This window comes from Ambystoma mexicanum, chromosome 6q (genome assembly GCF_040938575.1).
Source record: "Ambystoma mexicanum isolate Mex_15411 chromosome 6q, UKY_AmexF1_1, whole genome shotgun sequence".
Classification (NCBI taxonomy): domain Eukaryota; kingdom Metazoa; phylum Chordata; class Amphibia; order Caudata; family Ambystomatidae; genus Ambystoma; species Ambystoma mexicanum.
Genome location: NC_090937.1, coordinates 1,359,591,777 through 1,359,618,222, shown reverse-complemented (window position 1 = coordinate 1,359,618,222; position 26,446 = coordinate 1,359,591,777). Strand labels below are relative to the sequence as shown.

The 26,446-nt window shown below is 48.6% G+C and overlaps 1 long non-coding RNA gene across 1 annotated transcript in view; it reads left to right on the top strand.

The window, feature by feature from the left end:
• Positions 1 to 24,825, top strand: part of LOC138515615 (uncharacterized) — a 105,218-nt gene extending 80,393 nt beyond the window's left edge. The window contains exon 3 of the long non-coding RNA XR_011282108.1: positions 24,674 to 24,825. This is a non-coding gene — a long non-coding RNA (uncharacterized lncRNA). The remainder of the gene's footprint in view (positions 1 to 24,673) is intronic.
• The last annotated feature ends 1,621 nt before the right edge of the window (positions 24,826 to 26,446 follow it).

Genomic DNA, 26,446 nt, shown 5'->3' with positions numbered 1-26,446 from the left:
TGTAGATAAAAGAGATTGGGCTAAGTGTTTGTTAAGCAGAGTGCCTCAAACTGGATATGACTGTATTCTGAAGCTGAGTGTGGAAGAAAGGGGTCAGTATGAGTGTATGAAGTCTGCTTTGATTGCCAAGTTTGGCAAGACACCTGCCCAATACCTTAAAAGGTTCAGGGAATTTAAGAAAAGAGAGAATGTGTCTTGGGTTGACTGGGTGAGTACTGCGCACATGAACATGATGGGGTGGATTGATGGTTACAAGGTGAAAACTTTTGTTGAGTTGTCCCACCTCTTGTTTTTTGAGCATTTTTCTGAAGCCTGTTCACCAGAGCTGCGTCAGTATGTGGCTGACCAGAACATTTTGGACCCCTTTAAGCTGGCTAGGTTGGCTGACAAGTGGGTCTCCCACCGGGTGTCCCCTAAGGACTCCAGTGGGAAGGACAAGGACAAAGAAAAGGGGGCCTCTCAGAAAGCTGAGGAGTCCCAAAAGCAGTCACAGTCGGGTAAACCAAAACCTTCCTCTCCTAAGACCCAAAAATCTAGTGGGGATAAGTCCTCTGTGGGTGGGAATAAGAGTAGTGGTCCACCTGCTGCAAAGCAGGTTCCCAGTGGTTCCAGTACCGTACCCCGCACTCCTGGCACTTGTTGGGATTGTGGGGCTCTGGATCACAAAAGGGGTGACCCCAAGTGTAAAGGTAAGGCACTTGGAGTACAGGCTGTCAGCCTGACCTACCCTTACCCCGTGGCTGAGGTGGAGGCCACTGTCCTCCCCTCCTCTACAGGAATCACATTTGGTGCTCCGGTAGAGATTTCCTTAGTGTCCCTTGGGGCCTGGGACCAGTACGCAGAAGTACTGGCAACTATCCCGCAGAACACCCGTAGGTTTTTGAGAAGTGTCCTCTTGAATGGCCAGCCTTCTACTGGTTTGAGAGACACTGGGGCAAGCATGACAGTGGTGGACAGGACCCTGCTCAAGCCAGAGGACTATGTAGGTGCTCCTCTGAGAACCACCAGGTTAGCTGGTGGGCCTCCCAAATTATCGCCTGTAGCCCTAGTCACACTCATGATTGGAGACAAGACAGCAAAGCTTCCTGTCCTGGTTCAGGACAATGTCCCTGCTAACATTCTGTTAGGAAATGATCTAGTAGAGTTGGGGTTGATCTCGGATGGTCTTCCCATGACTGCTGCTGCAGTCACTAGGTCACAGGTGACACCGGGTCTGGCTGTGAGTCAGGTATCCGAGCCAAAGGCGAGGCCTAAGGCAAGAAGAAGGAAGACCAAGAAGGCCACCTCTGTGGAGGGAACACCTTCTCTTCCTGCTGTTCCGACAGCACCCAATGGGATCCATGCTCCGGACGGGCTGGGTCCAGCGGAAAACCCAAACTCAACTCCTGTGGGAGAAGAGACAGAAGACTCTCCTGTGGGAGAGGTTCTCAACCCGGAGGATCATCCCGACCTTCAATGCTTGTTAGCTGAAGGGGGACCCTCCCGGGCAGACTTCTGTAAGGGACAGAGAGAGTGCCACTCTCTCGAGGGCCTGAGGAAACAGGCCCTGTCCCAGGCACAAGGTGAAGTGCCTAGGACATTCAAGATTTATTGGGAGGGTGAGCTCCTTGTTAGTGAGCCCACTAAGCCCGAACCTGGTGCCCGCAAGAGGTTGGTGGTACCCCAGGTTTACAGGCCCTTCCTACTGCAGTTGGCGCATGAGGTGCCCTTGGCTGGTCATCTTGGGACCAAGAAGACTAAGCAGAGGCTCTCTGCCCATTTCTACTGGCCACGGATGGGAGTAGAGGTGGAGTCCCACTGCAGGACCTGCCCAACTTGTCAGTTGTCTGGCAAGACTGGAGGCAGGGTCATTGCCCCACTGCAGCCATTACCAGTGGTTGGCACACCATTTGAGAGGGTGGGCATCGACATCGTCGGTCCCCTTGACCCTCCCACTTCAGGTGGACATCGGTTCATCCTGGTCTTGGTAGATCATGCCACCAGGTACCCTGAGGCAATACCCCTTCGGACTGTTACTGCCAAGGTGGTTGCCAGGGCTCTCCTGGGCATTTTCACCCGTGTTGGATTCCCCAAGGAGGTTGTCTCTGACCGAGGATCCAACTTCATGTCTAGTTACATGAAAACCATGTGGAAAGAGTGCGGGGTAACCTACAAGTTCTCCACCTCTTACCACCCCCAGACCAATGGTCTGGTTGAGAGATTTAACAAAACTCTCAAGGGCATGCTAGGTGCTTTGGAAGAGCCCCTAAGGAGGAAATGGGATCTCCTCCTGCCATGCCTGCTGTTTGCTTACAGAGAGGTACCTCAAGAGGGTGTTGGTTTCAGCCCCTTTGAGTTACTCTTTGGACATCCCGTGAGGGGGCCCCTCGCCTTGATCCGAGAAGGCTTGGAAGCCACCCCTCCAGGTCCCGCCAAGCAAGTGGGGGACTATGTGTTAGGCCTCAGGCGGAGGATGACACAAATGATGGGTCAGGCAACAGCAAATCTCAAGGCCAGCCAGGAATTGAATAAGTACTGGCATGACCTGAAAGCTTCGCAAGTGGATTGGACTCCGGGACAGGAAATCCTTGTGATGGAGCCTACCAAGCCTAGAGCTTTGGCAGACAAGTGGACTGGACCCTTCAGGATCATCTCCAAGATGGGCGAAGTCAATTATCTGGTGGACATGGGAGCCTCTGGGGTAGCCCCCCAGGTATTCCATGTCAACAGGCTCAAGCCTTTCCACAGGCGAGCAGAGGTCTCATGTCTCTTGCTAGCTTCAGGGCAAGAAGAGGATGAGAGTGAGCCCCTTCCTGATTTGCTGCATAGCAACCCTCAGGATGGCTCAGTGGAGGGAGTACAACTCTCTCCCGATTTGACAACAGAGCAGCAGAGGGCCTGCCGGGCTTTGCTCCAGCAGTATGCCCCTCTGTTTTCACTGACACCGGGCCTTACACCGTGGTGTAAGCACGAAATTGACACTGGTGACAGTGTGCCTGTCAAAAGCAGGAGCTATCGTATGTCAGATACCGTCAAAAACCACATCCAGGCTGAGGTCGCCAAGATGTTGGATCTGGGTGTTATTGAACCCTCCACCAGTCCCTGGTCCAGTCCAGTGGTCCTTGTCCCCAAGGCAAGTTCCCCGGCGGGTACCAAGGATTGGAGGTTCTGTGTGGACTACCGAGGAGTCAATGCCGTCACCAAAACTGACGCGCACCCATTGCCCAGGGCTGATGAGCTCGTGGACACTATAGGTGCTGCCAAATTTGTGAGCACCTTTGACCTTACCTCAGGCTATTGGCAAATAGCTCTGACGGACCATGCCAAGGAAAAGACGGCATTCTCCACACCTGAGGGACTCTACCAGTTTAGGGTCATGCCCTTTGGGTTGAAGAATGCCCCTGCCACCTTCCAGAGATTGGTCAACCATGCGCTCAGTGGGCTGGAAGCCTTTTGTGTGGCTTACTTAGACGACATTGCCGTCTACAGTTCCACCTGGGAAGAGCATTTGACACATCTGGATAAGGTGTTGCAGGCCTTGAAAAGGGCTAACCTCACTATCAAGGCCACCAAGTGCCAGATAGCTCAGGGGAAAGTTACCTATCTTGGTCATGAGGTAGGAGGGGGTCAAATCCAACCTCTCTCCAGTAAAGTACAGGACGTACAGAACTGGGAGACTCCCACTACTCAAACCCAGGTGAGAGCCTTTTTGGGCCTCACTGGGTACTATCGCAATTTCATGGCAGACTATGGAACCATAGCTGCACCCCTGACAGCTCTAACTTCACCCAAACAGCCTAGGAAGGTTAATTGGACTGAAGACTGTCAGAGGGCCTTTGATGGCTTGAAAGAAAGTCTGTGTAGGGCACCTGTGTTGAGTGCGCCTGACTACAGCCGACCCTTTATCGTCCAGACGGATGCCTGCGACACCGGAATTGGAGCTGTCTTGTCCCAGTTAGATGACAAAGGGAGAGAACATCCTATCATATTCATCAGTAGACAACTCAAGGGTAGAGAACTTAGGTGGGCTACTGTTGAAAAGGAATGTTTTAGTATAGTTTGGAGCCTTAGGCGTTTTAGGCCCTACCTTACGGGGTCCACCTTCAAGGTCCAAACAGATCATAAGCCCCTGAAGTGGCTTATGCAGATGAAGGGTGAGAATCCGAAATTGCTCAGGTGGTCGATTAGCCTACAAGGGCTAGACTTCACCATAGAGCACAGACCAGGGAAGAGTCACGATAATGCAGATGGCCTTTCCAGAAGGTATGTTGACCGTCTGGATGAGGGTGTCTATCCCGTGGGAGATTAGGCACCCTCCACCTCAGTCTGGGGGGGGCGACTGTGATGCCGGAAATGCATCTGAGGGACAGGGCCTCTGAATCCTTGTCCTTTTTCTGTTTTTACCGTGTGTTCTGTCATGTTTTCTGCCCAGGAGTCCATGAGGGACTCCTGGCAGTGCAGCTCTCTTTTGGTTTGGTGAACAGACCCATGGGATACCCTTATGGCACCCATGGGTAGGGGTACAACCCTGTGCCCCTAGTGTATGTTTTTGGGCACCTGTGGGTGGCCCACAGAGCAGGGTATGGGCTGGTGGCAGCTCCATGCTGAATTTGACAGGTGCTCTGGGTGTCCTCCATTTTGGGATACCCAGGCCCTGCCATTGGAATCAGTTGATTCCTGATAGGAAACAAGATGGCCCCTGTGGCCTCTTGCTTTCTATTGCCTGTTATCTTGTTTTTCCCAAAGTCCTGGGAAGCCCTGACTCTGTCCCTTCCCCCTGACTGGCTGTTGGGTGGAAGTTCCATATATGGTGTTGTTGTGAAGGCCCAGCTAGACTGACTGGAGCCTTCCCAGTGACTGTATGTTGTGGGTACCTCCTGTGGGTGGGACCTGGGTGAATGGAGTGTGTGACCAATATACACTCCTTGTTGTGGTTGTCTGGTTTCTGGCATGAGAGACAAAGACTGAGACAGCCCTGCCCGAAACTGGCCTGAATGCAGTGTGTAGTGTTGAATGGCTGGGTACTTGTCCCAATCCACATTCCTTGTTGTGAGTGTCTGAAAGGGAGGAGTGTGGCCTGAATGCACTGTGTGCCTGATTGGCTGACTGACTGCATGAATGCCCTTCTGTGTGATTGGCTGCTGTGTGTGTGCCAGCAGTGTGGATGAGAGACAGAATAGTATATCTGGGGACCTCTCACCACTGGAAATTGTTCAGAAGCATTCAGAAGCTGAGTCTCCACTCAAGAGTAACTGGATTTGCTGATCCTCGACGTCCAGCTGGAAGAAGAAGACTTGCTGTGGCATTTGCTTCGACGGAACTGAAGGTTGTCGAAATCGTCGAGGACTGACCCGAGAGAGGACCTGGTAAGGCGCCCTCTTCCCGTGCTCCGAGGGACCATCGAGCACCGCTGAATCTTCGCCGAAGCGCCCTGGAAGTCAGACCCTCGAAAGGCTGCCGACCCGAGACGGGACCGCCGAGGAGATCGAAGTGAAGCACCCGGACATCGACGCCGTCGAAGTCCATTGCCGTCGACCAGGGTTCGCAGGTCTGTGTAACCGCCGGAGGCCCGTCGAAGTTGTGTGCCCAGCCGTGGGAACCACTTGACGCCGTGCCGCCGACGATCGGAGCCGTCCGCTCCATTGCCTAAGAACATTCAATCGAAGGACTCTCTCGACCGCATCGTCGACCGCTTATCCTGCCGGAGAAAGTCGAGGACGACCAACGCGCCGAGGAGAAACCTGCCGGTGGGTTTCCCGCCACCCGACGACCCCAAAGACTCGGACGACTCGACGCCCTTGCTGGGCTCCCGTCTCTACAATCTTTGCGGTCCAGAACTATTGTCATCGAGGTGCCCCGCACACCTCCGCCTTGCAGGACGCCGACGCCCCGACGCCGACGAGCACCGCTCGGACGGAGCTGCCGCCTCTTCGACAACGTTCGGCCTCGTTTGTCGACGGACGTTCGACGCCCCGTGCCTCCCGCCTGAAAAGGAAGGCATTCAAGAAGGGCCGTCGATTCCCCGTCGCCGAACAGCGAGTCCCTCGACGCTTGTCGACGCCTTTTCGAGGAACTCGACTCCACCAGGTACATTGGGGGGGTAAAAACCTTATAGGAGAGAAATAGACTATTGAACAATATCTGGACTGGGCTGGTGTTATATCTCTTTATTTTGCAGGTTGCCCAGGTGGGGGGATCTCCACACAGAACTGTGTCCAGTAGCAAGGGCCAGTATTCTGCCTATTGTTTCAACCCTCTGTTATCTCTCCTCTCTCTATTGCTGGTTTCCTTCTTATTGATCTGTGTGCCATTTCTACAGTATTGTGAATGCACTTTAATGAGGTCTAATATTAGTGGTACCACTTTAGAATTGTAGATATTTACCATTGCTGATTTTCCTGAGCACAAAGTGCGTTATTGTGATAAGTGTACATAACCCTTGAATATTAATTATATAAAGACTGTGTTTTCAGTAATACAGTGTGTGGACATTCCTTTGTGGGGGCTTGGGGATACACTGTACTTAAGAACCAGCCTGCATCACCTCCTGAGAAGCTAGGCCTTGATTGCTCGCCCATCGCTACCGTATTAGAGAATCTTGGCTGGGGTCCTCTGTGCCTCCCCTCTACCATATAGAGAGCAGAAGTACAGACCCCCCCACCGGTCTTCTTTACACCCTCTCCCTCCGATGCATTTCCAGCATCACACTCGCGGAGGGAGGTAGGGTTTAGTAGGTTTGAGTTCAGCCTCCTAGATTCCAGCTCCCCTGAATTCTGTGATTCAGGCTTCCTCTAAAGAGGGGCTCTTTTCTACGATGTACCTGTCTGTCGTTTGGGTAAAAACCAGCAGAGATGTCTATCGCCTAAAAGAGCGGGGAAAACGCGCATCGTCAATAACCAATGCTACAAAGAAAATACAGTATGATTAGACGCAATAAGGGAATATGGAATTAAACCAGACAATGAGATAATTCTTTAAATACCTAGACAGTGGTTGAGGTGGTGTTGGTAATTAAATGATGAACCTACAAGAAAACCCAAGACTATGAGTATGCCCAAGTGGTAAATATAACTTCACTATGACTGGTACAACACCCAACAGACCTGATAAGTGGCATTCCTAAGGATAAATGGACTACCAGTTGAAAAGGAGTACAACAGCAGGTACAAAACAACAAATGGGAAGGTTAGTAAAGGAAGTGTATACCCGTGCGGCACGAGGGTCGCACTAGTGACGGGTTGGTGCATACACTGGAAAGTGTCAGTTCTATGCACTTGGTTAGGGTAGAGCAGGCAGTTAATTTAATGAGATTGTTCCAGCAATCCACACGTATGAGAGGAGAAGGACTGATGCAAATTCAGGTAATGAACAATAAAGTAGAATTGAGACGACCTTACCCTTGTCTTCAACACACAATACTGCCACGGGTTGAATGAAGGAGAGAGAAGCAATCTGTGGGCCGCTGTGACATCCGCTAAGAATTGCCGAACGCAGACGTGCACAACCACAGACCAAGTTGGCGGGGCACTCTGTAAGGAGCAGCGTGGCAATCCACGTTGGAAAGGTAACTCAAATTGCATAGGGAGGCAAGATGGATTAACTAAACCAGACAGGGAGAAGGCACGATAGAAATCCAAGAACAGTCTGAAGTCAGCAATAGAGTTCACAGATCAGGCTGGAGGAAAAGGCAATTGCAATCCAAGGACAGTCCGAAGTCGGCAACAGAGTTCACAGATCAGGCTGGAGGAAAAGGCAGTGACAGTCCGAGAAGACAAAAGGTGGGTCGAAGCACCAGGAAGTCAAGTAATCAGGAGGAAAAGGAAATAAGCACCGGAGCGGAATAGAACCGAAGGAACGTAAGGCCACAATTAGCAGCAACAAGCCACTGAGTTGCTTCAGCTTTTACGGTGCAGGTGGCGGGGCCTCCTTATGCGTTCTCTGCGCACAGGATTCCTCAGCTGATGCGGCGTCCTCTGCTGCACGGCAAGGCGCCATGGCAACCGATACCTAAGCCACAACGACGAAGTTCTGGAACGTGCTTTCCCCCGTATATAGCTACCAGAAAAGGGAGGCACTGCAGGTCTGGGCTGAAATGTAACACCCGCTCTTGTTTTATTTTTCCCCATCTGCGGCCCAGGATCTTTCGTTTGCTCCACCGGAGCCTTAGTCATTTCACCGGGGGGGAGGGCAGAGCACCTTGCCGCACGGCTCCTGCTGCCTTCTTCGCGGCACAGCCCGTGGTGCTGGCGGGCCTGTGTGGGGGCAGCTCCCCTCTCCTTCATGCCGTTGCGGCCGAGGCTGCAGGGCAATTTTCCTCCTCCGGGGGAGGGCAGGCATCTCCTTTCTTCCTCGGGTGACAACCCGCGTCCTCACTGATGCGGCGGAGGCTGCAGACAGTCCCCCATATCTTGGGGTGGGGGAAGGGGCAGCTCGCCTCTTCACGGACGGTGAGGCTCCATGTTCCGGGGTTGATGCTGCCTCACATCTCGTTGCGGCGCGGGCCGCAAGCATTCTCCTTCTTACTGGGCCGACGCCGAGAGTGATCGGGCAACCACAGCTGCTCCTTTTTGATCACTAGCTGCAGCAGGTCTCCATCGACCGGCGGCGGCCGACTCCACCACCTCCTTCCTTTCTTCTTGCGGCCACTGCCGCGCACCTTCCCACGGGCACCAGGCGGCCCATGCCACCAGCGGACACGGGGCCCTGGGCCACCCGCCGAGCAGCCGACATCGCACCATGCCCGCAAGACACACCTCCAAGGGTCCGCACACACACAGGGTCGAGACGTCCTCGCCGTCATTGTTGGGGGCCTGGCTCGTATCACCGGGCAGGCCCCTGCATGTGTTGTGAGCACCAGACACAGACCTTCAGCGCTGCGCTCACACCGCAGACAAAGTAGTGGAGATCACCCCATTCGCTCCGGATCACCGGAGCAACCCACGTGGCTAGGGGCACCCAGCACACTGTGGCCCCGGCTCTGGGGGCACCCAGGCCGGGGTCACACCGGTAGCCATGTTCACACAGCCACAGTATCCACAAGGGACGATGTTGCCCAGCAGGGGCACCGTCCTTGTGCTGGGCCCCGTCCTTGGGCCCACAGCACGCGGTGTTGCACCAGCATGGTGCCTGACAAAGACGACACCGGAGTCAGGGTTGGATCGACTCCCGAGCCGGAAACGGCTCGTTCTTTTTATTCCCCAATGTGACCAAGACAACACACTGGGAGATACCAAGTAGAGATTTCTGTTTATAGAGATCCCTATGGCTAAGCCCTGAGGAGACAAGGGCGAGGAGCAGCTGTTTGGGCTGTAATATTGAGAGATCCCTATGTCTGGCCGCCTATATACATGCGTTGCCCATTTTAGTCTACTCTGATTAGGTGTGATGCGGATGCAGGGGTGCATAATGGCTATCAAATTTATGAGATAATGCCCATAATCCTTTGCAGGATAGTTTCGAGTAGCGTTAAACTGGGATTACATTCATGAACTGGTAAATGTATTGTTCCAAATACAGGGGGTTTACATACAAAGCGGAAACTAGGGACGCACATGGTCGTGCCTTGCATACTTGCAGACAGAGAGAATAGTTTATGCTAGAGAAGTGCTCGCAGGCAGCCATCTATTATATATTGCCATCTACAGATATTTACAGCTGCTGTTTACAGAAGGCTTGCAATATGGCATTAAGCACCCGTTCCAAGGGCTGGAACGGGGAATAATGGCCCGAGTCGGGCCTATAACTAGGGCATCGGGAGGTTACCCTCCGTTCCATCCTTTGGAATGGTTGTTTAACGCCATTAGCACCTGTCCCATGGCCTGGGATGGGGCTAACTGAACGTATTTTTGTTCCGTGAATGGGACGACTCGCGGCGTCCTATTCACAGAACGAAAAGACTGTTAAAAAATGGCTGCCATGGAAAATAAAGGGGGGCACTTGCCACCGCCGAAATGACGTAAGTGGCGGTTGGGGGGGTGAGGGGGGTAGGAATCTAAAAGAAAAAAGGGGACAGGGGGTTGGGGGAAGATGGTAGCCAGGAGAACCAACCATTTGGCGGCTTGGAACGCAGGCTGAGATAGCCGGTTTCAGCCTGCGTTCCTAGCCACCTGATTGGCTGGCTCCCCCCATCAGGGTGCTAATGTAATTTGCATTTGACATCTACAGCTAGTGTGTATTTTCCGCCATTTGCATCTGCCATCTACAGATTTTATGCATTGCTAGTAGGGGTGGGTACAGTTTCATGGAGGGAAAGGATTACCGAAAGGGTGTTGACATCATAAAGGACAGTAGCCTGAAGCTGGAAGAGGGGAGATGGGTATCTGATGTGCCAGAATGATAGAGGTTTATTGAAGATGTGTGATGCGAGCTGACAGAATGCCACATCAGTGGCACATTTGAGAAAATAAGTCTCTTCAGCTGGAGCAGCACATTTTTCCCTTGTGACTCGCTACCATGCACTGAATTGTGATTTAGTCCATGTTCTCATAATGTAGCAGGTGGCGATAGCTCAGTAGACTAATGCATCCTTGCCACACATGTGTATAACCTGAAGGTCACAAGTTTCAATCCTGGTATATCCACTCTGCCCACTTTTTTCAGGGGTCGAAAAATCAGTTTCATTCAGTCATCAGCACCTCCTAACGCGTGTTCTATATGAGTTCGCTTATTGTGGTACCATGGCATTCTTTTTGCAGTGTCCCTTTCGCAGGAATTTATAAACAAGCATTGGCAATGCCAACAGTTTTGAATGTTTGTAGGCATGGGAAGGGCACTTGCCAAGTGTACCTGTAGTGGTATTTACCTACTTATTGTTGGTAGCAGGTACAACATTGTGCGAGTACCTGGGCATGTAATAGCAGCGCATGGCAAAAGCTTAAAACCCAGGCACAAGCCAAACATGTTGGCTTTGCCAATGCTTGTTTTAAGCAGGACTTCAGTGACTTTGCCAATGCTTATTTTTAACAGGACTTCAGTGAAGTAGACGCAGAGTGGTTATAAATCGAGTGGCTGAAGGCAGGCTGGTAAGACATCTTCATTGCACCAGTAGCGTGGATACAAATCCAATTAAGTCATTACTCGCATAAGACTGCTTTGAACAAACACTGGCAGGCACTTTGAATGCAAAGCCTGATGGTAAGGCTTGAGTAAAGCGAGCTCAAAGAGTTCCAATGAAGAGCTGTTTTGGGTTGGGAGAGCAGTGCTTAATTTGTAAAAATATAAGTGCCAGGGCCAAAAATATTTCTTATGCTGTTTCTGCCGAATTCCGAATCCCCCCCTCCCACCAGAAACAAAATCATACATTAAGAACTGTAGTGCAGGGGAAGGTACCGTATTTCTTTAGAGACCACAACTGGGAGGAACGTGTACTACTTTAACCAAACTTTGAACCACATTTCTTATTGTGAACGTCCAAAAAAGGTCATCATGCCATCAGAGATGTCAACAGAACGTTCATACAAATGTTCCTCCTCAGCCCCTGCTTAGATTGCAGATGAATACTCCCTACTCAGCTAGTTCTGCAAGTGAAGGGATGCCCTCCCTAATAAGGCGTGTCCGATTATCACTGTGCAAAGGCACAGGAGTGGCTATGATGGCCGCTAAAGCTTTGGAATGACTTTGCTGCAGAAAGTGACTGTGGCTGGATAAACAGCATGCGGATGGTATGTGAACACATAGGTCCACGCACCCTCCACTTCCCACCCTGCCTCAGACTCGGACATCTGCTCCCCGCTGTCTCCCCCCTGGTTTCTTGTAGAACCCTTGGTGCAATTGCCCCCCTCACACTCCTGTTACCTCCCTGCTCCCTTTTTCTCTGCTCCTCTCCCTGCCTTCTTCCCTCAATGATTGTAAAGCGCTCCAATGTGTTTCAAAGCTAGGTCCATGCTCAATAAATACCCTTATAATAAAAATGAAAGGGTAGCACAGAGGCTTGCTGGTGCAGCAGCTTGGGCAAAAGCTTTGTCAGTTTCACCAACGTATTGGGCCTCATTACAAGACCGGCGGTAGCTGTGTCGGTAAAAACTGGCAGGCTGCCGCCGGACTTGTGAATTTTTCCAGCCCCTGGCTTCACGGATAAACTATGGGATTACGACCCCGGTGTTCCTGGAAGTCAGGCAACGGAATATCATTAATCCCCATTCACATTTGAGTACCAGAGGATTCAATGGGGATGGGGATGACGGAAGCACCAGCACTGTTAATAACGGTGCCGATGCTTCCTTGAAAGCATGCGGGCGGCTGCCATTCCGCCCGCTAGGTCAGACCTGGTGGGCGGGACGGCAGCCGGGCCGAAGACTCGGAGTGTGCCGGTCCGGTACCAATGGATCCGACCAGATGGGGACGGTGTCCAGGTGGCTTGCGAGTTGGTTGTTCCCACCAAACTCAAGGGAAGTAGTTAACCTTGAAGGACTTCTCTGTCGATGGAGTTTCAGGAAATTCGGGCCTGCAGCAGGGCTTCACCGGTCGTCCAGGAGTTGCAGCAGGCGTCTTCCTTCAGCTCGTCTTCAGTTCTTTCGTTCCTGTGGTCGACTCTGCTTTCCAAGTCCCAGAGACCTGCTTTTAAACAGTTTTCCCCCATTCATTCCAGCCTGGCTGTCAATCACACAGCAGGGTGGCTGTCCTTGCCAGACAGCCAGCCGGCCAATCACACCAAAGTGCATTCAGGTCTCCTAGGAGACTAAGCACAGGGAGTTTCGGACACCTTCCTCACATCCTGTGCACCCCAGACACCCAAGCACCAGAGGAGGGCTTCAGCACTGAAGCCTGCCAAAGGCCAACGAACAAAGGGAACAAACCTGGTTTGGCGCGCAGAGTTAAACACAAGAAGGACCTTTCCAAAAAGAAATAGTGAAAAAAGTTGACCGGAGTCTGTTTTTACAGATAGGTATTGGGCGCCATATTGAAACACATGGCTGACCCGATTATTAGCTACCGTTGTTCGCGGTCGGGAAAAATCATGGTAGTTTGATCTAAACCACTGCCACCGGTCATTTCAAGTAGGAAAGGGTAACATTTGACTGCTACATGAGTGTTTTGACTCAGGGGATGCTAGGCAGCCCCTCCAGCACGCTATTAGAAGATAATGTGTGCTGGGTCTGTAAATTTAAAGATAATAGTAAAGTCAATTTAACTTTACATGCTCTGGGAGACAGTAGTCAGTCCCAGATAAGGTATTTAAACATTGGGAAGTCTGAAAGACATTCCTGTGCCACTGCACTGAAGGTGCTGTGTGACACACAGAAAAAGATGATTCCTATGGAGTTGTTTTAAAACTCCATATCCAAAGAACACAAAAGTACAACACACATCAAAATACATAGGGAAAAAAGGCTCACACACTTCCCAGGTAGAAAAATCAAATCCTAGAAATCCAGCAAACTTGCTGGGGGTCTCAAAAGGTAAGGGAAATTAGCACATTCTTGTGAATTCTCCCTAACACTCGTTCCCCCCCCCCCAGACTAAGGGACAGGAGAATTTAATCCCCTTACTCCAGTTGGTCAAACATCCTGGAGAGACCACCATCATTTTGGTGGTGACACCCAGACCTGTGTTCAATGGTAAAATCAAACCCTTGCAGGATGATTGACAGTCCCAGTAGTTTAGGGTTTTCACCTTTCATTTGCATCAACCATCTCAAGGGTTGGTGGTCAGTCTGAATCACAAAAGTAGATCCATACAAGTATGGTCTAAACTTCTTCAGTGACCACACAATAGCAAAACATTCTCTTTCAATGTTTGCCCACCTTGTCTCAGGTTCCTTCAGCTTCCTGCTGATGAAGCAAATGGGGTGCTCCCTACCTTTCTCATCCAGCTGACTCAGAACTGCACCTATACCTGTATTTGAAGTATCTGTCTGCACAATGAAGGTTTGTTTGTAGTCAGGAGCTCTTAGGGCTGGAGCTTCACAAAGGGCTTTCTTTAGGCCTTCAAATGCTTGAGTGCACTCCTCATTCCGCCTGACCTTTTTAGGGAATTTGGGAGAAAGGGACCACATCAAGGGAGAAGCTATGGTCCCATAGTTCTCTATGATGTTCCTATAGTAACCAGTGAGGCCTAGGAAGGCTTTCACTTGCGTTTGAGTAGTAGGGGTGGCCAGTTTTGTACAGCTTGTACTTTGCTAGGCAATGGCTTGATTTCACCTCCTCCTACCTCATGTCAAAGGTAGACCACTTTACTGTGACCAAATTGACATTTACAGATGGGCCTGCTCAAGAGACTGAAAAACATATCCTAAGTGGTCAAAATGGTCTTTCCAAGTAGGGCTGAACCCTGCAATGTCATACAAGTATGCCATGCAGAAGTCCTCCATCCCATTCAGAACCTGGTTAACCATCCTTTGGAATGTAGCAGGTGCATTCTTTAAAACAAAAGGCATTACCTTAAACTGGTAGAGGTCTGCTGGGGTTGAGAATGCAGTTTTCTCCTTGGCATGGTCTGTCAGTGCTATTTGCCAATAGCCTGAAGTGAGATCAAATATACTGAGGTACTTGGCTGAACCAAGTCTGTCCACCAGTTCATCTGTCCTGGGTAAAGTGTGGGCATCAGTCTTGGTAACTGCATTACGAGCTCTATAGTCCACACAGAATCTCAACTCCTTGGATCCTGCCTTTGGTACTAGAACAACTGGACTAGACCATGGACTGGTAGAGGGCTCTATTACCCCGAGATCAAGCATCTTGTTGACATCTTCCTTTATGTGGGATCTTACATGATGTGACATCCTGTAACCTCTGCTTTTAACAGGTAAACAGTCACCAGAGATAATATCATGCTGGCCCCAAGGGGTCAAGCCTGGTGATAGTGAAAACAGGGAGACAAACTGATTAAAAAGAAACTTGCACTCCTCCTGTTGTTCAGGGGTCAAATTAGAAGAGAGATTAACTCCTTCTATTTTCTCATCTAAACGCTGACCTCTGAGTAGGTCAGGTCGAGGTTCACTCTCCTCCTCCTCTTGAGCTGAAGCTAGAAGCAAAGCTCCCACTTCTGGTCTTGAAACATAAGCTTTTAGACGGTTGGTGTGAAAGACTCTGGGAGCCTCCTTAGGATTGCCTAAGTCCACCAGATAGTTGACCTCTCCAAAATTACCCACAACCTAGAAGGATCCTATCCATTTGTCCTGTAAGGCCCACTGCCTTGTAGGTACCATAACTAGAACTAGCTGGTCTTGAGTAAACTGAACCATGATGGTCTTCTGGTCATGCCAATGCTTCACCAGAGCCTGACCTTCTTTCAAGTTATCTGATGCTTTTGCGATCATGTGTGACATTCTCCTCCGGAGACCTATCACATAGTCAGTGACTCTCACTGGCTAAGGGGAAGGAGCACTCTCCAACCCCTCCTTAATCAGGGCCAAGGGTCCTCTAACTCGATGGCCATAGAGAAGTTCAAAGGGACTAAATACAACTCCCTCCTGAGGGACCTGTCTATAAGCAATTAGAAGGCATGGCAGTAGAAGGTCCCACTTTCTTCTAAGGGGTTCCGCTAAAGCACCTATCATGCTCTTCATGCTACGGTTGAACCTCTCTACCAATCCATTTATCTGAGGAGGGTAGGCAGTTGAGAACTTGTAAGTTACTCCACAGTTTTTCCACATGGCCTACATGTAGTGGAACATGCAATTGGATCCCCTGTCAGAGATAACTTCCTTAGGAAAACCTACCCTGGTAAAAATACCATGTAGGGCCTTAACTACAGCCTGAGCTATAACAGTTCTCATAGGTATGGCTTCAGGATACCTAGTAGCATGGTCTACTACAACCAGGATAAACCTGTTTCCTGAAAATGTTGGAGGGTCTAAGGGTCTAAGGGACCAACAATGTCCATTCCTACCCCTTCAAAAGGGACTCCCACTACTGGGAGAGGCACCAAGGGTGCCAATTCTCAGCTCCACCCTTGCCAGAGGTTTGGCAAGTGTTACAGAACCTACAGAACTTATCTACATCAGACCCCAACTTAGGCCTGTAGAAATACAAAGGGAGTTTTTCCTTGGTCTTCTTGAAACTCAAGTGACCAGCCAAAGGTATCTCATGGGCAAACTGTAGGAACTGGAGTCTGCTTTCAAGAGGCACTACACATCTTCTGTAGTCCCCTGGGATAGACTCAGTCGGTTCACTGTAGAAGAGGCCATCTTCCCAGTACAACCTATGCTTCACTGGCTCTTGCCCATCCAGCTGGAAGCTGCCTGTTGGCGAACACCTTGAAGAATAGGACACTCTCTTTGACCTCTGCTGAAGTCTGCCCTACAGGGTCCACCTTCTGCCAGTAAAGACTGCAGCTCAGGACGGTCTGTGGAATCCAGATCTCCAACAGGAGCAAGGTCCTCTTCCAGCTCTGATTCCTCAGCAGCAGATTCAACCACACAAGGTTGTTCCACACACTCAGCCTAAGCTGGTGGAGGTGTCACAGGTGTGACTTTGGACAGTCCTCTCGGGGGTGTCTATGTTGGTAGCACAGGAGGACTGGCTGGTTTCTTCCTGGAGGTTTTAGGTTTCCCCTTTCCTCCTTTTTCCTTGAAATTGCAGTCAGTAAGTCCTGTGGACTGGGAGTTATAGTTTCTTATATAATCTCCTCTTGAGAGCCCCTGAAGGTACTCTCTCTGGCCTTCCTAGTCTGCTCCTGTTTCCTTTTTCTGGGAGGCCTGGGGGAGCTTGATACAACTCCAAGAGTTTTTAGGTCATTCCCCAACAGCACTCTCCCAGGTACTTCACTCAGCACACTTACAGGTATCTTGACAGTCATTGCACTGGATGAGAGCTGGTAACTGTGGAAGCATTTGGACAGGGCCTCCAGCAAGCTTAGTTAGGTACTTAGGTGCCTTAGCAACATCCTCTATCTTGAAAAATGATTAATCATCTACAGTAATGCTGGCCCCAGTGTCTCTGATGACAAGGGTCTCCTGCCCATTCACAAGAACACTGTCTTTGTAATACTCTTTAGTATTGTCTGGAATGGAATTATAGACATCTAAATTCTGCTGTTCCCACAGACCAAGGGATACTAAAGAAACACAGGCTGAGACTTTCATGGGTTCCTCAGCCAGTAAGTGAAAGTTCCCACTTGCCATTGGTAATTCATCCTCTGGGGAGAAGGCTAAGGAAAGAGTGTGGATCCCTGAAGGTTTGCCTTTCCGTCCGGGATCCCCTTTCATATGCTCAGTTGACCCACAAGCATAACATTTTCCAAATGTCTTTATGAATAGGGTTTGTTCTGACCTCCTTCTGGTTTGGCACCAGGAGGTACACTAACCTGATTCGGTTTCCTTTGTGGTTTACCCTTGTTATGTTTGGGGCCCTCTTTTGGAATGGAGGTATTGGAATTCTCTTTGGTAGCTTTCTTGTGCTGATTTCCCTCATCCTTCTTCTGAGTGACCCCAGAATCCTTGTGAGTAGCCCTGTTGGCAACCCACAAGTCAGCAGCCCTTGCTAACTTCTTTGGATCAATTTCCTTAGAGTCAGCCAAGTGCTGTCTCAGCTCAGGAGAGCAGGCATCATAAATAGATTCCAACATAAACAGATGTCTCATACCTTCATAAGTGTTAACTCTGTAACCCTCAACCCATCCCCCTAAGTTTTTCAAACATTCAGTCACCCAGGTAGCCTCTTAAGATTCTGGGAAGGGGTCTTCCCAAACCTAGCTATTAAAGGTAGTTTCAGAGTTTCATACTCCTTTCTGTCTATATCCCCCAAATCCATTACCACATCAGTTGCAACAGGGGGTAGCCTAGAAAAAAGCCAAGGAATCAGCTGATTCCCTGTAATGTATTGAATCCCATGGTTATATTCAAAAGCAGCCAACCAATCCAAAATATCAAGCTTAACTTCTTACATACTTACTGCATCTTTGGGCATGCGAGGCCTCTTAGGACTGGAAGACATAGAAGACTCTGGGAGAGAACCAGTTTCAAGAGACAACTTTTTAATTTCAAGTGCATAATTCAACTCCATTTCTCTGGGCTTAAGTTCTTGATTCTTGCTTTCAGTTTGGGCTTGGATTCTTTTGAATTCTAACTCAAGTGTCATTCTTTCCAAAGAGACGAATTCATGACTTAGTGTTGGACCTGGTGGGTCCCTGTGGTCAAAGGTTGAGGCCCATGAGAAGGTAGAGGGAAACAGGGCCTACATTGTGAGACTCTTCTGCCTCATCTAACTCATCCATAACATTTGAGCTGGGCTCTGACATATTATCATCCTCATCAACATTTTCCACATTTGCTGCAGGGGTAGGTGTTCCAGACCCACTCCTCAGACTTTGGTATTCCAACAACTCTTCCATCAATTCAACCTTTTTGCTTTTTATAGTGAGGGTCCTAGCTTTACACATATCTCTCAATTGATCAACAGTTAAAGTCACGGGTCTCCTGTCTGTAGCTTTCCATATCAGGCATGATAAAACAATTGCTTCTCTAGTGTTGCTTAGCCTTGTGAGGATTATTTGAACAAAGGTAAGAGTAGCACTCTAAATGTAACAAGTATACTTTATCCTCACCTCTGTACCCCAGTGTTAGGCAGACTCACATGCAGTACCCTTGGGGAACACTACATGCAATTAGGACTACAAGTGTCAGTACAATTTCACCTTTGGCACAAGCCTGTACTACACAGTAATGTGGAAGCAGTGGCTGAGCAGCCACACTTATCTCAAGAGTAAAGTGAGCCGTAGAACAAGTTACGCAAAGGATAAACAAATACAGTGATTCAAACAAACACTTACTCAAGGTTTCTTGGTAAAAGAATATACATTTATTTACACAGTCAGTTTGAAAACATTACAGTAGCAAGAGCAGCTCAATATCATATACTAATATACTACAAATACACAACCAATAAGTTTTGCATTTGCATTTTTTTTGTTTTAAAGCGCTCACACAGCCCGCAGGCATCGAGACACTTTTACAGGAATTGTTTGTTTTTTAGTTCGTATTTGTTTTTTTTTTCCTCTTAGTTGCGTATTTATAACGCGCTTAAACACCCAGAGGTTTCTAAGCGCGGACCCGGGGATCGAACCTGTGTTGCTCCGTGTCGTCTTGTTTCCAAGGCACGCACGTTGCGGCTGAGCTATCCTCCCGGGAAAGTTACTGAACAAGTTCAGCTCCCCTGAAGTGGGAGCAAAATGGCACTTCAGTTACTTTAAAAAGGGGTATAAAGACAAGGTTATAAGAATCAACAGCACAAATACTTTCATAGGCAGGGCAAAGGGTTTCAGTTAACTACATCCAGCAATTCAGTTCATAGGCCTGGGCCAAAGTCAATGGTACACAGTCTTTGTATAGGATAGCAGAGTTCTGGTAGTAAACAGTTACGTCTTTGCCACAGATCTTAGAAGAATGTGGTCAGACGAAAAGTTAGATGCTGGTTTAGGGAAGGACAAGCCTTTCGAAGTCAGGAAAGTTTCACAAACTTTCACCGTGGCCGAAAAGATTTCCGGACCGCGTTTGCACAGTACCTTTAAAGTGAAGAAGAGCTATAGCTGAGGCAGTTTTTCCTGGCAGTTCGAGCAGATCTCCCTGTTCCTGAGCTTCAGTTGTGGGGACAAGAAGGAGGACGTCGGGAGGTTCCTGCACTGCCTAGGTAAGAGGCCACAAGCTTGGCAAAACATTGGTTTAAGGTGTGAGTGCCTTGAGGTCCACAAACTGGTTTCCTTCCCACTGGCTATCTGGTTTTCAACAGCACTCTGAAGAAAATTCGACCAGAATGGGGATGGTGTCCAGGTGGCTTGCGAGTTGGTTGTTCCCACCAAACTCAAGGGAAGAAGTTCACTTTGAAGGGCCTATCTATTGATGGAGTTTCAGGCAATTTGGACCTGCACCAGGGCTTCACCGGTCCTCCAGGAGCTGCAGCAGTCATGTACCTTCAGCTCGTCTTCGGTTCTTTCTTTCCAGTAGTCGACTCTGCCTTCCAAGTCCCTGAGACCTGCTTTTAAACAGTTTTCTCCCATTCATTCCAGCCTGGCTGTCAATCACACAGCAGGGTGGCTGTCCTTGCCGGACAGCCAATTCGGCCAATCACGCCAGAGTGCATTCAGGTCTCCTAGGAGACTAAGCAAAGGGAGTTTCGGGCACCTTCCTCACATCCTGTGCACCCCAGACACTCAAGCACCAGAGGAGGGCTTCAGCACTGAAGCCCGCCAAAGACCAAAGAACAAAGGAACCAAACCTGGTTTGGCGCGCAGAGTTAAACACAAGAAGGACCTTTCCAAAAAGAAATGGCGAAAAAAGTTGACTGGAGTCTGTTTTTACAGAAAGGTATTGGGCGCCATATTGAAACACATGGCTGACCGGATTTTTAGCTACCGTTGTTCGCGGTCGGGAAAAATCATGGTAGTTTGATCTAAACCACTGCCACCAGTCATTTCAAGTCGGAAAGGGTAACATTTGACTGCTACATGAGTGTTTTGACTCAGGAGATGCAAGGCAACCCCTCCAGCACTCTATTGGAAGATAATGTCTGCTGGGTCTGTAAATTTAAAGATACTAGTAAAGACAATTTAACTTTACATGCCCAGAGAAGGTATTTAAACATTGGGAAGTCTGAAAGACATCCCTGTGCCACTGCACTGAAGGTGCTGTGTGACACACAGAAAAAGATGATGCCTATGGAGTTGTTTTAAAACTCCATATCCAAAGAACACAAAAGTAAAACACACATCAAAATACATGGGAAAAAAGGCTCACACACTTCCCAGGTAGAAAAATCAAATCCTAGAAATCCAGCAAACTTGCTGGGTGTCTCAAAAGGTAAGGGAAATTAGCACATTCTTGAGAATTCTCCCTTGGGAAGGCAGAAGGGAGAAAGCCAGCTGTCCCCCATATTCAATAGCGGACTACGTCGGCCTGCCTTTTCTGAATGAGTAAGCTTTTTAGTAGCCTTAGCGTCACCATGTCTCAGGGCATCCCACTGTTCTCAACTCCTTGGTTGGTGCATGGATGGGTGGGTTTATGGGTAGGACTAGGTAGACTGCAGGGATCATGGTTTCATCTACAGTTCACAATCTTCCCCACTGATCTAGGTGCATATGGGGCATGTAGCCATGCGGGATATGTCAACTGAGAGAGGCAGAGTGAATTAAATTAACATGGAATGTGTGTTTGGTTGTGTGCCTTTATGTGGCTGAAAGTGGAATAGTTTGGTAGCTCGGGACTGGAAAGTTAGTATAATTTCCACCAATAAGCATTTATCAATACGATCTGTAATTTGGAAGGCTGAAGTTTAAAAGAAATCCACATCTCCCACAATCCACTATACTGGTCTACTGTGCGACCTGAAGCCATAATGTGTACTTTTCACCACAGCAGCTCTCTACACCCATAATCCACCGTGGTGGTCTAAAGGAAGACCCGGAGCTGTGATTTGTAATTTTCAGCACTACATCCGCCAAATTGTCTTGGTCTAGTGGAATACCTGGAACAGGAGTATGCACTTCCAGCACTACATTCAGCGCAATTAATAGTACTCCTTTTTTAAGGAATCTGCACTATCACTTCTTTCAGCAAAAAGCTCCATAATCCATATGACAGAGGCCGACTGTGATGCCTGCAACCTAATGTGAGCCTTTCAGCCTCATTGCAAGGGAACATCTACAGCACATTTGTAAAACATCTCACAGTAAAGAGCCTTGATATTTTTAGGGAGCTTTAAAGATATTCGGGAGGTGTAATGTTGTGGAGGGTCCACTCACTGGCCTGGCCTGGATAGTTAGAGGACATTCTCGCACATCTGCCAGTTTATGGTGGGGTCTTTCCTTTCGCTTTGGTTTCTTCCACGTGCAGACTTATCGCTGCATCCAACACTCAATATTACTAGGACACTGCAATCAGTCCAAAAAGAAACACGCACCCTCAGCTCACCCCTCCTCCCGGCAGCACTACAGACATGTTTTCTCATGCAAAATCAGACACACGGAAATATATTTGTGTGATCAAATACCTACACTTTCAGGAGATTTGCTAGGAACATTACAGTCATTTTCAAGCTTTAGTTCTTGCAAATTGGGACATGGAATGCGGGTTGCCATCTGTACTCATTTTATTCTGGAACATGCAGTGCTATTTGGGGCCGCCCACACTGTTATGCCGAATGGATCCTGTGACATGTAGTCCTTCCTAAGTCAGGGGCTTTTTGTGGTATGCAGTTCTGCTAGAATATCTGGTGAAGGGAGATAGAATGTTTTCCAGGCCTCTGCAACCTATGGCTCTCCAGATGTTTTGTACAATAACTTTCAGCCCTCACCGTGGACTATGCTGGCTAGAGCTGATGGTAGTTGTAGTACAAAACATCTGGAGAGCCAAATGTTGCATACCCCTGGGGTATTCTAATATGTGTGGTCTGGCATGAGCTTCTTTATGTAACAAGACACAGTGGCCCTCATTACGACCTTGGCGGAGAACCATGGTGCAATTTGCACCATGGTCCATGGCGCTAAGCTGCCAACTCCGCCATGGTGGTTGGCGGACTTACCGCCCCATTCCGACCTTGGCGGGGCGGTAAGTCCCCAATCCCCATTTACCCTTCCCCATTCCCATTTTTGCCCCATAGGGTATAATGGGAGTGGGGAAGGCGTTAATTACGCCACCGTAAATTACGGTGGCGTAATTAACAACAAGGTCCCTTAGCGCCATCGATTTTAACGCCTGCTAAAAGCAGGCGTTAAAATCACCATGGCGCTAAGGGAAGTCGTACTCAGGCGGAAAGGGGCGCCAGGGTCGTAATGAGGGCCAGTGTCTTCTGGGGCATGTAGTCACTTGTTAAGTGCATTTGGGCAGGGTTCTGAAATTGAGTGTGACTGTATTTTTGGACATGCCGTTTCATGGGCGATCTGTGCTTATGATAGAAAGCAAATATTGGAGCCTGTGGACCCCTGGAAGCATCTGAATAGAGGTGAAATGCATTCATAGGAATGTAGTTCTATGAGCCTATTCTATACAGAATGGAGCAGTGTGCATTCCTTGATGTGTAGACCTGCCTGTGTGTTGGGGAAGTCTTCTGAATTAAGTGAAACAGAGATCCTCTTGTGACAGTTAATCCTATTGCAACATCTGTATTGAGGGAGACTGGTTGGTTGATGAAACCCATAGTCTTCTGAAGGCATAAGATACTTAGTGAGCTGCAGTGCACTATGGGCGCCCGCTACCTTTGTAACACTATGGGATTCATATTCATGCTCTGCGACTGTAACAAATCAACTTCCGGGCCACCAGTGGTCCACGGATGAATATAGGTTTCTAAACCATCAATCAGCCCCACACATCTAGTACACCAGAAGGGATGCGAACAGATTGGAAATACAAGTAAATTATAAACCTCCTTGTCCAATTTTGTTACCGCAGGCAGAACGGAAGGCTTATCGACGCAAGGTCGTGGATCGTTGGTTAGTTGCAATACAGCGATCGTAGTCCGGCAATTGATTGATTTGACTGGTAAACCAACAGGTCACTGTCCATCCAATACATTGTAACAATGAATTTCCACATCTAATGAGTACTATAGGTTTCTTGTGGTTCACAATTGATTCATGATTAATTAACCCATGGAGGGACCCCAAAAAAAAACACTCGTATTTTACTTCTTAATAATTACACCACACTGATTGAACTCATTTTTTGTTCCCTCTTCCCTCCAATGTTTGTCTCCTCTTCCCTATTTATGACACAATTGAACTACAATGATTTTGTGTTTTGATAATGCTATGCATTCAATAATGGTTATTTGTGTATGTACACATTCTATTTATACTTACAGATTTGATTTATCTCGAAACTAAGGTTGTAATTTATGAATCCTGCCTTGAAAAAGACCATGCTGGTCGAAACACGTGTTGGCAAACTGACATAGTGTAGCAACCGTTATTTGTGATCTGTACATCTGCCAATTGGGATCTGTTTGAGACAATAGTAAGAATATATACACCAACTAAAACTAATCAACCAATGGTGTTTCTCTTTGATGATAATGATATCAATAAATATTAGCAAGTCATACTTTGGTCCAGGCACATAGATACTGGCACACAGTGCTTCATATGATAGGCCTAGTATGTGAGGCTGTACCTAGCATACAAGGCAGTGTTTGTTTAGTGAGCTGCAGCTGGACATATATGATGACTGTACATTGCTGGGCCTGACCATATGATGACTGCAGGTGGGCGCATGTGGCTGCACCTAGCAACTTGTTGCTACACGCAAAATGTGAGAGCTGTCTGAGGCTACATTAATCACACGATGGCAGGACCCGTGCCTGCAAGTTGTGCCTGGGCATAAGATGGCTACCTCCGGGCATCTGAGAATGCAATTGATATGCAATGGAGCAAGAACTATTGGCCTTGCCACGGTTTGTTTTTTACATTGTGAACACTCTCCTTTCCTCCTTCAGCACATGTTGGCCGTGAATGTTCAAGGCATGCTTTCTGAAGCGTTTTTCATGTATGCATGTTTTTTGTTTGTTTGTTTCTTTCTTTATTTGTTGCACGCGCCAGACCCGAGGGCATCAGGGTGCGAGAGCAAGAATACTTTAGGCTTACAAGTTACAGGGTTACACATAAATACAGATCAATGCGAGTACAGCAAGTAAAACATATGCATTACAAGTATGGAGTCAAGATAGATCAATGTTAATGATCCTCTTGGAAATGGTCAAGCTGGAGCCCTCTGTTAGCAACTCTGGTGCTGCATTTCTGATGCTCGTCCTTCTGTCCCGCTTTTCAGGCCAAGCTCGCCTGCCTCATCCAGAAATGCCAGGACAGGCACAGTTTCATCATCCAGCTGGTGAGAGAGCTGCACAGACTCTTGGACTGCCAGCTCACTGAAGAGGCAATAGCTCTGGTGAATGCCGCGGCGCCGACGCAGCATGGTGGCAGAATCCTGTCTCCATGGGCACAAGGGGTAACTATGCCTAGAGTCACGCGCAGTGCATTGCAAAGTGAAGCAGGCATGACTTCATGGTGTGCACACACACCAGCATCTTCTGGAAAAGAATGAGGGTCCCTTCAGATATCTGATTGGTATTCGTGTGGTTGAAAATAAGTATAAAGGGGAGGGGGGTGGGCTCAAGGGCTCAAGCTGAAGTTGGATGATATAGGTGAAGCTGATGGAGGATCGTGCAATTCCACGGCATTTCTTTTGTTGCTTTGGACACATGCTTGCATTTGCAGAGGAATGGTATCTTCTGTTGAGGTGGAGTATTTGTATTTAGCACCCTACGTAGAACAACAAGTAAGTGGCTCCAATCACATGTCGTTGTGCCTTTAGAACGTTACTGACATATGTGGGTCATGATAGACTGGGTGAAGGATGTTTAGGATATGGAGACATGGAAATGGGGCAGCTGGCAATAGAATGGCGAACATAAACTATGGCAATAAGTCCGTAATTACATCATTACATATTTCCATCAGGTCTGGACAGGGCTACATGTAATGGGAGTAGAAGCCAGGGTTGGAAGGGTTTTCTGTCTAGCAGGTGGAAGTTGAGTGTGCTCTTGAACATCTTCAACAACTCGACTGACTTGAAGTCCAGCAGATAAACATTCCATTGGGGGGCAGGGGGTGTGCGCAAAGTACAGGAGCCGGAACTAGAGAAAGCAGAGAGGGGATTTGGGACAGGGAGTAGAGAGAAATGGATTCTGCTAGGTTGAGGGGGATAGGCAGTGGACTGATTTGAAAACAATGGGCAGTAACTTGAAAAGGAGGCGATTCTGCCTAGATAACCGCTCCACGTGGAAACAATCCTAGGTAGGTTTTAAATGGTGCGTGTGGCAATTTTGTGGGTATTTCATTGATAAAGCAAAAGAGTAGACTGGGATAACCTTGATTATGAAGAGTTTAGGATCATACAATGCAGTGCCATCAAATGCTGGATGGCAGAGAGACAGTAGGTGATGGTCTCAAAGAGGTCAGGGTGAAGCTGGGGCAGCTCATTCATAAGGGGCGATGGGGTGCCAAAATGCCACCATTGCCCATCATGGATGAGCCAAAGGCAGACCAGTGAATTCGCTCCCACACACTCCTTGGCTACTTTTAACTTCAAAGAAAAACGTGATTTCCCTTTAACAGTATAAGTCCCCAGAGCGCATGCCCAATAGGCAAGGCAAGGGCAGGGATGTTTTGCTTTGCCAGCCAGGCACGGCCCATTCGGGATGCATGCCGGGGAATTGCAGGCCTCAGTGTAATTAGTGGGTGCTCCTACAGCTCCACACACATTTAGGTCTCCCTGGGTGGTGCTCCAGAAACCCTGTGCATGCACGTAGGAACCAGGACGATCTCTGAGCTTCCTAAGTCCCATTCCCGCTGTGTGGTAGTCTGTGTGCCATCATCGAAGACGTCTTCCGGACCTGGACTGCAGGTAAATAAAGTAATGTATGTATGTATTTATGTATGTAACTACATATGCGTGTATGAGTGCAAGCAAGTGTTTGTATCTGTAAGTATGTGTGAGGGAATGAGAGAGCACCTGTTGTATGTGTGTAAATGCAAGAAATAA